This window comes from Ascaphus truei, chromosome 21, assembly GCF_040206685.1.
Source record: "Ascaphus truei isolate aAscTru1 chromosome 21, aAscTru1.hap1, whole genome shotgun sequence".
In the NCBI taxonomy this organism is placed as follows: Eukaryota; Metazoa; Chordata; class Amphibia; order Anura; family Ascaphidae; genus Ascaphus; species Ascaphus truei.
Genome location: NC_134503.1, coordinates 35,211,441 through 35,224,888, shown reverse-complemented (window position 1 = coordinate 35,224,888; position 13,448 = coordinate 35,211,441).

Below are 13,448 nucleotides of genomic sequence, written 5' to 3'. Positions count from 1 at the left end.
ACTATACCGGGGATACGCTTATCACAATGCCTTTCTGGTCTGTGCTGAAGCAGGGCATTCTGGCAGCCAAGTGGCTTGACCTTTATTAGTGAGCCTGGTTACCCCCTCTCGGAACCACAGACTTAGAAATCGCCAGCTCATATACAGTGCATAAAATATATTTATATATATACCCTTATACACCATTTTAATAAAAAATATCACAAAATTCTTCTAAGTCTCTCGGGAAGAGTGATAGACGCGCACGTTCATTTTCAGAGCTCCTAGATCTTCCTATAAGAAGTTAGCTAAAAAGTAGCTTCGAAAAACGCTTAGGTTAAGTTTCAGAGTTGCTTCTAATGTACCAAAGCTGGACTTAGACATAATTTCACTCTCACAACATTATGGCTGGTTGGAGACAGTCCGAACCACAAGTACCGGGTCCATGGTTCTGGCCGTACACTGGGGGGACGGGGACGACTCCCATTAACCCCTGACTATACCGGGGATACGCTTATCACAATGCCTTTCTGGTCTGTGCTGAAGCAGGGCATTCTAGCAGGCAAGTGGCTTGACCTTTATTAGTGAGCCTGGTTACCCCCTCTGGAACCACAGACTTAGAAATCGCCAGCTCATATACAGTGCATAAAATATATTTATATATATTTACCCTTATACACCATTTTAATAAAAAATATCACAAAATTCTTCTAAGTCTCTCGGGAAGAGTGAAAGACGCGCACGTTCATTTTCAGAGCTCCTAGACCTTCCTATAAGAAGTTAGCCAAAAAGTAGCTTCGAAAAACGCTTTGGTTAAGTTTCAGAGTTGCTTCTAATGTACCAAAGCTGGACTTAGACATAATTTCACTCTCACAACATTATGGCTGGTTGGAGACAGTCCGAACCACAAGTACCGGGTCCATGGTTCTGGCCGTATACTGGGGGGACGGGGACGACTCCCATTAACCCCTGACTATACCGGGGATACGCTTATCACAATGCCTTTCTGGTCTGTGCTGAAGCAGGGCATTCTGGCAGCCAAGTGGCTTGACCTTTATTAGTGAGCCTGGTTACCCCCTCTCGGAACCACAGACTTAGAAATCGCCAGCTCATATACAGTGCATAAAATATATTTATATATATACCCTTATACACCATTTTAATAAAAAATATCACAAAATTCTTCTAAGTCTCTCTGGAAGAGTGAAAGACGCGCACGTTCATTTTCAGAGCTCCTAGACCTTCCTATAAGAAGTTAGCTAAAAAGTAGCTTCGAAAAACGCTTAGGTTAAGTTTCAGAGTTGCTTCTAATGTACCAAAGCTGGACTTAGACATAATTTCACTCTCACAACATTATGGCTGGTTGGAGAGGGTCCGAACCACAAGTACCGGGTCCATGGTTCTGGCCGTATACTGGGGGGACGGGGACGACTCCCATTAACCCCTGACTATACCGGGGATACGCTTATCACAATGCCTTTCTGGTCTGTGCTGAAGCAGGGCATTCTGGCAGCCAAGTGGCTTGACCTTTATTAGTGAGCCTGGTTACCCCCTCTCGGAACCACAGACTTAGAAATCGCCAGCTCATATACAGTGCATAAAATATATTTATATATATATACCCTTATACACCATTTTAATAAAAAATATCACAAAATTCTTCTAAGTCTCTCGGGAAGAGTGAAAGACGCGCACGTTCATTTTCAGAGCTCCGAGACCTTCCTATAAGAAGTTAGCTAAAAAGTAGCTTCGAAAAACGCTTAGGTTAAGTTTCAGAGTTGCTTCTAATGTACCAAAGCTGGACTTAGACATAATTTCACTCTCACAACATTATGGCTGGTTGGAGACAGTCCGAACCACAAGTACCGGGTCCATGGTTCTGGCCGTATACTGGGGGGACGGGGACGACTCCCATTAACCCCTGACTATACCGGGGATACGCTTATCACAATGCCTTTCTGGTTTGTGCTGAAGCAGGGCATTCTGGCAGCCAAGTGGCTTGACCTTTATTAGTGAGCCTGGTTACCCCCTCTCGGAACCACAGACTTAGAAATCGCCAGCTCATATACAGTGCATAAAATATATTTATATATATACCCTTATACACCATTTTAATAAAAAATATCACAAAATTCTTCTAAGTCCCTCGGGAAGAGTGATAGACGCGCACGTTCATTTTCAGAGCTCCTAGACCTTCCTATTAGAAGTTAGCTAAAAAGTAGCTTCGAAAAACGCTTAGGTTAAGTTTCAGAGTTGCTTCTAATGTACCAAAGCTGGACTTAGACATAATGTCACTCTCACAACATTATGGCTGGTTGGAGACAGTCCGCACCACAAGTACCGGGTCCATGGTTCTGGCCGTATACTGGGGGGACGGGGACGACTCCCATTAACCCCTGACTATACCGGGGATACGCTTATCACAATGCCTTTCTGGTCTGTGCTGAAGCAGGGCATTCTGGCAGCCAAGTGGCTTGACCTTTATTAGTGAGCCTGGTTACCCCCTCTCGGAACCACAGACTTAGAAATCGCCAGCTCATATACAGTGCATAAAATATATTTATATATATATACCCTTATACACCATTATAATAAAAAATATCACAAAATTCTTCTAAGTCTCTCGGGAAGAGTGAAAGACGCGCACGTTCATTTTCAGATCCCTGAGACCTTCCTATAAGAAGTTAGCCAAAAAGTAGCTTCGAAAAACGCTTAGGTTAAGTTTCAGAGTTGCTTCTAATGTACCAAAGCTGGACTTAGACATAATGTCACTCTCACAACATTATGGCTGGTTGGAGACAGTCCGCACCACAAGTACCGGGTCCATGGTTCTGGCCGTATACTGGGGGGACGGGGACGACTCCCATTAACCCCTGACTATACCGGGGATACGCTTATCACAATGCCTTTCTGGTCTGTGCTGAAGCAGGGCATTCTGGCAGCCAAGTGGCTTGACCTTTATTAGTGAGCCTGGTTACCCCCTCTCGGAACCACAGACTTAGAAATCGCCAGCTCATATACAGTGCATAAAATATATTTATATATATACCCTTATACACCATTTTAATAAAAAATATCACAAAATTCTTCTAAGTCTCTCGGGAAGAGTGAAAGACGCGCACGTTCATTTTCAGAGCTCCTAGATCTTCCTATAAGAAGTTAGCTAAAAAGTAGCTTCGAAAAACGCTTAGGTTAAGTTTCAGAGTTGCTTCTAATGTACCAAAGCTGGACTTAGACATAATTTCACTCTCACAACATTATGGCTGGTTGGAGACAGTCCGAACCACAAGTACCGGGTCCATGGTTCTGGCCGTATACTGGGGGGACGGGGACGACTCCCATTAACCCCTGACTATACCGGGGATACGCTTATCACAATGCCTTTCTGGTCTGTGCTGAAGCAGGGCATTCTAGCAGGCAAGTGGCTTGACCTTTATTAGTGAGCCTGGTTACCCCCTCTGGAACCACAGACTTAGAAATCGCCAGCTCATATACAGTGCATAAAATATATTTATATATATTTACCCTTATACACCATTTTAATAAAAAATATCACAAAATTCTTCTAAGTCTCTCGGGAAGAGTGAAAGACGCGCACGTTCATTTTCAGAGCTCCTAGACCTTCCTATAAGAAGTTAGCCAAAAAGTAGCTTCGAAAAACGCTTTGGTTAAGTTTCAGAGTTGCTTCTAATGTACCAAAGCTGGACTTAGACATAATTTCACTCTCACAACATTATGGCTGGTTGGAGACAGTCCGAACCACAAGTACCGGGTCCATGGTTCTGGCCGTATACTGGGGGGACGGGGACGACTCCCATTAACCCCTGACTATACCGGGGATACGCTTATCACAATGCCTTTCTGGTCTGTGCTGAAGCAGGGCATTCTGGCAGCCAAGTGGCTTGACCTTTATTAGTGAGCCTGGTTACCCCCTCTCGGAACCACAGACTTAGAAATCGCCAGCTCATATACAGTGCATAAAATATATTTATATATATACCCTTATACACCATTTTAATAAAAAATATCACAAAATTCTTCTAAGTCTCTCTGGAAGAGTGAAAGACGCGCACGTTCATTTTCAGAGCTCCTAGACCTTCCTATAAGAAGTTAGCTAAAAAGTAGCTTCGAAAAACGCTTAGGTTAAGTTTCAGAGTTGCTTCTAATGTACCAAAGCTGGACTTAGACATAATTTCACTCTCACAACATTATGGCTGGTTGGAGACAGTCCGAACCACAAGTACCGGGTCCATGGTTCTGGCCGTATACTGGGGGGACGGGGACGACTCCCATTAACCCCTGACTATACCGGGGATACGCTTATCACAATGCCTTTCTGGTCTGTGCTGAAGCAGGGCATTCTGGCAGCCAAGTGGCTTGACCTTTATTAGTGAGCCTGGTTACCCCCTCTCGGAACCACAGACTTAGAAATCGCCAGCTCATATACAGTGCATAAAATATATTTATATATATACCCTTATACACCATTTTAATAAAAAATATCACAAAATTCTTCTAAGTCTCTCTGGAAGAGTGAAAGACGCGCACGTTCATTTTCAGAGCTCCTAGACCTTCCTATAAGAAGTTAGCTAAAAAGTAGCTTCGAAAAACGCTTAGGTTAAGTTTCAGAGTTGCTTCTAATGTACCAAAGCTGGACTTAGACATAATTTCACTCTCACAACATTATGGCTGGTTGGAGACAGTCCGAACCACAAGTACCGGGTCCATGGTTCTGGCCGTATACTGGGGGGACGGGGACGACTCCCATTAACCCCTGACTATACCGGGGATACGCTTATCACAATGCCTTTCTGGTTTGTGCTGAAGCAGGGCATTCTGGCAGCCAAGTGGCTTGACCTTTATTAGTGAGCCTGGTTACCCCCTCTCGGAACCACAGACTTAGAAATCGCCAGCTCATATACAGTGCATAAAATATATTTATATATATACCCTTATACACCATTTTAATAAAAAATATCACAAAATTCTTCTAAGTTCCTCGGGAAGAGTGAAAGACGCGCACGTTCATTTTCAGAGCTCCTAGACCTTCCTATAAGAAGTTAGCTAAAAAGTAGCTTCGAAAAACGCTTAGGTTAAGTTTCAGAGTTGCTTCTAATGTACCAAAGCTGGACTTAGACATAATTTCACTCTCACAACATTATGGCTGGTTGGAGACAGTCCGAACCACAAGTACCGGGTCCATGGTTCTGGCCGTATACTGGGGGGACGGGGACGACTCCCATTAACCCCTGACTATACCGGGGATACGCTTATCACAATGCCTTTCTGGTCTGTGCTGAAGCAGGGCATTCTGGCAGCCAAGTGGCTTGACCTTTATTAGTGAGCCTGGTTACCCCCTCTCGGAACCACAGACTTAGAAATCGCCAGCTCATATACAGTGCATAAAATATATTTATATATATACCCTTATACACCATTTTAATAAAAAATATCACAAAATTCTTCTAAGTCCCTCGGGAAGAGTGAAAGACGCGCACGTTCATTTTCAGAGCTCCTAGACCTTCCTATTAGAAGTTAGCTAAAAAGTAGCTTCGAAAAACGCTTAGGTTAAGTTTCAGAGTTGCTTCTAATGTACCAAAGCTGGACTTAGACATCATTTCACTCTCACAACATTATGGCTGGTTGGAGAGGGTCCGAACCACAAGTACTGGGTCCATGGTTCTGGCCGTATACTGGGGGGACGGGGACGACTCCCATTAACCCCTGACTATACCGGGGATACGCTTATCACAATGCCTTTCTGGTCTGTGCTGAAGCAGGGCATTCTGGCAGCCAAGTGGCTTGACCTTTATTAGTGAGCCTGGTTACCCCCTCTCGGAACCACAGACTTAGAAATCGCCAGCTCATATACAGTGCATAAAATATATTTATATATATACCCTTATACACCATTTTAATAAAAAATATCACAAAATTCTTCTAAGTCTCTCGGGAAGAGTGAAAGACGCGCACGTTCATTTTCAGAGCTCCGAGACCTTCCTATAAGAAGTTAGCTAAAAAGTAGCTTCGAAAAACGCTTAGGTTAAGTTTCAGAGTTGCTTCTAATGTACCAAAGCTGGACTTAGACATCATTTCACTCTCACAACATTATGGCTGGTTGGAGACAGTCCGAACCACAAGTACCGGGTCCATGGTTCTGGCCGTATACTGGGGGGACGGGGACGACTCCCATTAACCCCTGACTATACCGGGGATACGCTTATCAAATGCCTTTCTGGTCTGTGCTGAAGCAGGGCATTCTGGCAGCCAAGTGGCTTGACCTTTATTAGTGAGCCTGGTTACCCCCTCTCGGAACCACAGACTTAGAAATCGCCAGCTCATATACAGTGCATAAAATATATTTATATATATACCCTTATACACCATTTTAATAAAAAATATCACAAAATTCTTCTAAGTCCCTCGGGAAGAGTGAAAGACGCGCACATTCATTTTCAGAGCTCCTAGACCTTCCTATTAGAAGTTAGCTAAAAAGTAGCTTCGAAAAACGCTTAGGTTAAGTTTCAGAGTTGCTTCTAATGTACCAAAGCTGGACTTAGACATCATTTCACTCTCACAACATTATGGCTGGTTGGAGAGGGTCCGAACCACAAGTACTGGGTCCATGGTTCTGGCCGTATACTGGGGGGACGGGGACGACTCCCATTAACCCCTGACTATACCGGGGATACGCTTATCACAATGCCTTTCTGGTCTGTGCTGAAGCAGGGCATTCTGGCAGCCAAGTGGCTTGACCTTTATTAGTGAGCCTGGTTACCCCCTCTCGGAACCACAGACTTAGAAATCGCCAGCTCATATACAGTGCATAAAATATATTTATATATATACCCTTATACACCATTTTAATAAAAAATATCACAAAATTCTTCTAAGTCTCTCTGGAAGAGTGAAAGACGCGCACGTTCATTTTCAGAGCTCCTAGAACTTCCTATAAGAAGTTAGCTAAAAAGTAGCTTCGAAAAACGCTTAGGTTAAGTTTCAGAGTTGCTTCTAATGTACCAAAGCTGGACTTAGACATAATTTCACTCTCACAACATTATGGCTGGTTGGAGACAGTCCGAACCACAAGTACCGGGTCCATGGTTCTGGCCGTATACTGGGGGGACGGGGACGACTCCCATTAACCCCTGACTATACCGGGGATACGCTTATCACAATGCCTTTCTGGTCTGTGCTGAAGCAGGGCATTCTGGCAGCCAAGTGGCTTGACCTTTATTAGTGAGCCTGGTTACCCCCTCTCGGAACCACAGACTTAGAAATCGCCAGCTCATATACAGTGCATAAAATATATTTATATATATACCCTTATACACCATTTTAATAAAAAATATCACAAAATTCTTCTAAGTCTCTCTGGAAGAGTGAAAGACGCGCACGTTCATTTTCAGAGCTCCTAGACCTTCCTATAAGAAGTTAGCCAAAAAGTAGCTTCGAAAAACGCTTAGGTTAAGTTTCAGAGTTGCTTCTAATGTACCAAAGCTGGACTTAGACATAATTTCACTCTCACAACATTATGGCTGGTTGGAGACAGTCCGAACCACAAGTACCGGGTCCATGGTTCTGGCCGTATACTGGGGGGACGGGGACGACTCCCATTAACCCCTGACTATACCGGGGATACGCTTATCACAATGCCTTTCTGGTCTGTGCTGAAGCAGGGCATTCTGGCAGCCAAGTGGCTTGACCTTTATTAGTGAGCCTGGTTACCCCCTCTCGGAACCACAGACTTAGAAATCGCCAGCTCATATACAGTGCATAAAATATATTTATATATATACCCTTATACACCATTTTAATAAAAAATATCACAAAATTCTTCTAAGTCCCTCGGAAAGATTGAAAGACGCGCACGTTCATTTTCAGAGCTCCTAGACCTTCCTATAAGAAGTTAGCCAAAAAGTAGCTTCGAAAAACGCTTAGGTTAAGTTTCAGAGTTGCTTCTAATGTACCAAAGCTGGACTTAGACATAATGTCACTCTCACAACATTATGGCTGGTTGGAGACAGTCCGAACCACAAGTACCGGGTCCATGGTTCTGGCCGTATACTGGGGGGACGGGGACGACTCCCATTAACCCCTGACTATACCGGGGATACGCTTATCACAATGCCTTTCTGGTCTGTGCTGAAGCAGGGCATTCTGGCAGCCAAGTGGCTTGACCTTTATTAGTGAGCCTGGTTACCCCCTCTCGGAACCACAGACTTAGAAATCGCCAGCTCATATACAGTGCATAAAATATATTTATATATATACCCTTATACACCATTTTAATAAAAAAATATCACAAAATTCTTCTAAGTCTCTCGGGAAGAGTGAAAGACGCGCACGTTCATTTTCAGAGCTCCTAGACCTTCCTATAAGAAGTTAGCCAAAAAGTAGCTTCGAAAAACGCTTAGGTTAAGTTTCAGAGTTGCTTCTAATGTACCAAAGCTGGACTTAGACATAATTTCACTCTCACAACATTATGGCTGGTTGGAGACAGTCCGAACCACAAGTACCGGGTCCATGGTTCTGGCCGTATACTGGGGGGACGGGGACGACTCCCATTAACCCCTGACTATACCGGGGATACGCTTATCACAATGCCTTTCTGGTCTGTGCTGAAGCAGGGCATTCTGGCAGCCAAGTGGCTTGACCTTTATTAGTGAGCCTGGTTACCCCCTCTCGGAACCACAGACTTAGAAATCGCCAGCTCATATACAGTGCATAAAATATATTTATATATATATACCCTTATACACCATTTTAATAAAAAATATCACAAAATTCTTCTAAGTCTCTCGGGAAGAGTGAAAGACGCGCACGTTCATTTTCAGAGCTCCGAGACCTTCCTATAAGAAGTTAGCTAAAAAGTAGCTTCGAAAAACGCTTAGGTTAAGTTTCAGAGTTGCTTCTAATGTACCAAAGCTGGACTTAGACATAATTTCACTCTCACAACATTATGGCTGGTTGGAGACAGTCCGAACCACAAGTACCGGGTCCATGGTTCTGGCCGTATACTGGGGGGACGGGGACGACTCCCATTAACCCCTGACTATACCGGGGATACGCTTATCACAATGCCTTTCTGGTTTGTGCTGAAGCAGGGCATTCTGGCAGCCAAGTGGCTTGACCTTTATTAGTGAGCCTGGTTACCCCCTCTCGGAACCACAGACTTAGAAATCGCCAGCTCATATACAGTGCATAAAATATATTTATATATATACCCTTATACACCATTTTAATAAAAAATATCACAAAATTCTTCTAAGTTCCTCGGGAAGAGTGAAAGACGCGCACGTTCATTTTCAGAGCTCCTAGACCTTCCTATAAGAAGTTAGCTAAAAAGTAGCTTCGAAAAACGCTTAGGTTAAGTTTCAGAGTTGCTTCTAATGTACCAAAGCTGGACTTAGACATAATTTCACTCTCACAACATTATGGCTGGTTGGAGACAGTCCGAACCACAAGTACCGGGTCCATGGTTCTGGCCGTATACTGGGGGGACGGGGACGACTCCCATTAACCCCTGACTATACCGGGGATACGCTTATCACAATGCCTTTCTGGTCTGTGCTGAAGCAGGGCATTCTGGCAGCCAAGTGGCTTGACCTTTATTAGTGAGCCTGGTTACCCCCTCTCGGAACCACAGACTTAGAAATCGCCAGCTCATATACAGTGCATAAAATATATTTATATATATACCCTTATACACCATTTTAATAAAAAATATCACAAAATTCTTCTAAGTCCCTCGGGAAGAGTGAAAGACGCGCACGTTCATTTTCAGAGCTCCTAGACCTTCCTATTAGAAGTTAGCTAAAAAGTAGCTTCGAAAAACGCTTAGGTTAAGTTTCAGAGTTGCTTCTAATGTACCAAAGCTGGACTTAGACATCATTTCACTCTCACAACATTATGGCTGGTTGGAGAGGGTCCGAACCACAAGTACTGGGTCCATGGTTCTGGCCGTATACTGGGGGGACGGGGACGACTCCCATTAACCCCTGACTATACCGGGGATACGCTTATCACAATGCCTTTCTGGTCTGTGCTGAAGCAGGGCATTCTGGCAGCCAAGTGGCTTGACCTTTATTAGTGAGCCTGGTTACCCCCTCTCGGAACCACAGACTTAGAAATCGCCAGCTCATATACAGTGCATAAAATATATTTATATATATACCCTTATACACCATTTTAATAAAAAATATCACAAAATTCTTCTAAGTCTCTCGGGAAGAGTGAAAGACGCGCACGTTCATTTTCAGAGCTCCGAGACCTTCCTATAAGAAGTTAGCTAAAAAGTAGCTTCGAAAAACGCTTAGGTTAAGTTTCAGAGTTGCTTCTAATGTACCAAAGCTGGACTTAGACATCATTTCACTCTCACAACATTATGGCTGGTTGGAGACAGTCCGAACCACAAGTACCGGGTCCATGGTTCTGGCCGTATACTGGGGGGACGGGGACGACTCCCATTAACCCCTGACTATACCGGGGATACGCTTATCAAATGCCTTTCTGGTCTGTGCTGAAGCAGGGCATTCTGGCAGCCAAGTGGCTTGACCTTTATTAGTGAGCCTGGTTACCCCCTCTCGGAACCACAGACTTAGAAATCGCCAGCTCATATACAGTGCATAAAATATATTTATATATATACCCTTATACACCATTTTAATAAAAAATATCACAAAATTCTTCTAAGTCCCTCGGGAAGAGTGAAAGACGCGCACATTCATTTTCAGAGCTCCTAGACCTTCCTATTAGAAGTTAGCTAAAAAGTAGCTTCGAAAAACGCTTAGGTTAAGTTTCAGAGTTGCTTCTAATGTACCAAAGCTGGACTTAGACATCATTTCACTCTCACAACATTATGGCTGGTTGGAGAGGGTCCGAACCACAAGTACTGGGTCCATGGTTCTGGCCGTATACTGGGGGGACGGGGACGACTCCCATTAACCCCTGACTATACCGGGGATACGCTTATCACAATGCCTTTCTGGTCTGTGCTGAAGCAGGGCATTCTGGCAGCCAAGTGGCTTGACCTTTATTAGTGAGCCTGGTTACCCCCTCTCGGAACCACAGACTTAGAAATCGCCAGCTCATATACAGTGCATAAAATATATTTATATATATACCCTTATACACCATTTTAATAAAAAATATCACAAAATTCTTCTAAGTCTCTCTGGAAGAGTGAAAGACGCGCACGTTCATTTTCAGAGCTCCTAGAACTTCCTATAAGAAGTTAGCTAAAAAGTAGCTTCGAAAAACGCTTAGGTTAAGTTTCAGAGTTGCTTCTAATGTACCAAAGCTGGACTTAGACATAATTTCACTCTCACAACATTATGGCTGGTTGGAGACAGTCCGAACCACAAGTACCGGGTCCATGGTTCTGGCCGTATACTGGGGGGACGGGGACGACTCCCATTAACCCCTGACTATACCGGGGATACGCTTATCACAATGCCTTTCTGGTCTGTGCTGAAGCAGGGCATTCTGGCAGCCAAGTGGCTTGACCTTTATTAGTGAGCCTGGTTACCCCCTCTCGGAACCACAGACTTAGAAATCGCCAGCTCATATACAGTGCATAAAATATATTTATATATATACCCTTATACACCATTTTAATAAAAAATATCACAAAATTCTTCTAAGTCCCTCGGGAAGAGTGAAAGACGCGCACGTTCATTTTCAGAGCTCCTAGACCTTCCTATTAGAAGTTAGCTAAAAAGTAGCTTCGAAAAACGCTTAGGTTAAGTTTCAGAGTTGCTTCTAATGTACCAAAGCTGGACTTAGACATCATTTCACTCTCACAACATTATGGCTGGTTGGAGAGGGTCCGAACCACAAGTACTGGGTCCATGGTTCTGGCCGTATACTGGGGGGACGGGGACGACTCCCATTAACCCCTGACTATACCGGGGATACGCTTATCACAATGCCTTTCTGGTCTGTGCTGAAGCAGGGCATTCTGGCAGCCAAGTGGCTTGACCTTTATTAGTGAGCCTGGTTACCCCCTCTCGGAACCACAGACTTAGAAATCGCCAGCTCATATACAGTGCATAAAATATATTTATATATATACCCTTATACACCATTTTAATAAAAAATATCACAAAATTCTTCTAAGTCTCTCGGGAAGAGTGAAAGACGCGCACGTTCATTTTCAGAGCTCCGAGACCTTCCTATAAGAAGTTAGCTAAAAAGTAGCTTCGAAAAACGCTTAGGTTAAGTTTCAGAGTTGCTTCTAATGTACCAAAGCTGGACTTAGACATCATTTCACTCTCACAACATTATGGCTGGTTGGAGACAGTCCGAACCACAAGTACCGGGTCCATGGTTCTGGCCGTATACTGGGGGGACGGGGACGACTCCCATTAACCCCTGACTATACCGGGGATACGCTTATCAAATGCCTTTCTGGTCTGTGCTGAAGCAGGGCATTCTGGCAGCCAAGTGGCTTGACCTTTATTAGTGAGCCTGGTTACCCCCTCTCGGAACCACAGACTTAGAAATCGCCAGCTCATATACAGTGCATAAAATATATTTATATATATACCCTTATACACCATTTTAATAAAAAATATCACAAAATTCTTCTAAGTCCCTCGGGAAGAGTGAAAGACGCGCACATTCATTTTCAGAGCTCCTAGACCTTCCTATTAGAAGTTAGCTAAAAAGTAGCTTCGAAAAACGCTTAGGTTAAGTTTCAGAGTTGCTTCTAATGTACCAAAGCTGGACTTAGACATCATTTCACTCTCACAACATTATGGCTGGTTGGAGAGGGTCCGAACCACAAGTACTGGGTCCATGGTTCTGGCCGTATACTGGGGGGACGGGGACGACTCCCATTAACCCCTGACTATACCGGGGATACGCTTATCACAATGCCTTTCTGGTCTGTGCTGAAGCAGGGCATTCTGGCAGCCAAGTGGCTTGACCTTTATTAGTGAGCCTGGTTACCCCCTCTCGGAACCACAGACTTAGAAATCGCCAGCTCATATACAGTGCATAAAATATATTTATATATATACCCTTATACACCATTTTAATAAAAAATATCACAAAATTCTTCTAAGTCTCTCTGGAAGAGTGAAAGACGCGCACGTTCATTTTCAGAGCTCCTAGAACTTCCTATAAGAAGTTAGCTAAAAAGTAGCTTCGAAAAACGCTTAGGTTAAGTTTCAGAGTTGCTTCTAATGTACCAAAGCTGGACTTAGACATAATTTCACTCTCACAACATTATGGCTGGTTGGAGACAGTCCGAACCACAAGTACCGGGTCCATGGTTCTGGCCGTATACTGGGGGGACGGGGACGACTCCCATTAACCCCTGACTATACCGGGGATACGCTTATCACAATGCCTTTCTGGTCTGTGCTGAAGCAGGGCATTCTGGCAGCCAAGTGGCTTGACCTTTATTAGTGAGCCTGGTTACCCCCTCTCGGAACCACAGACTTAGAAATCGCCAGCTCATA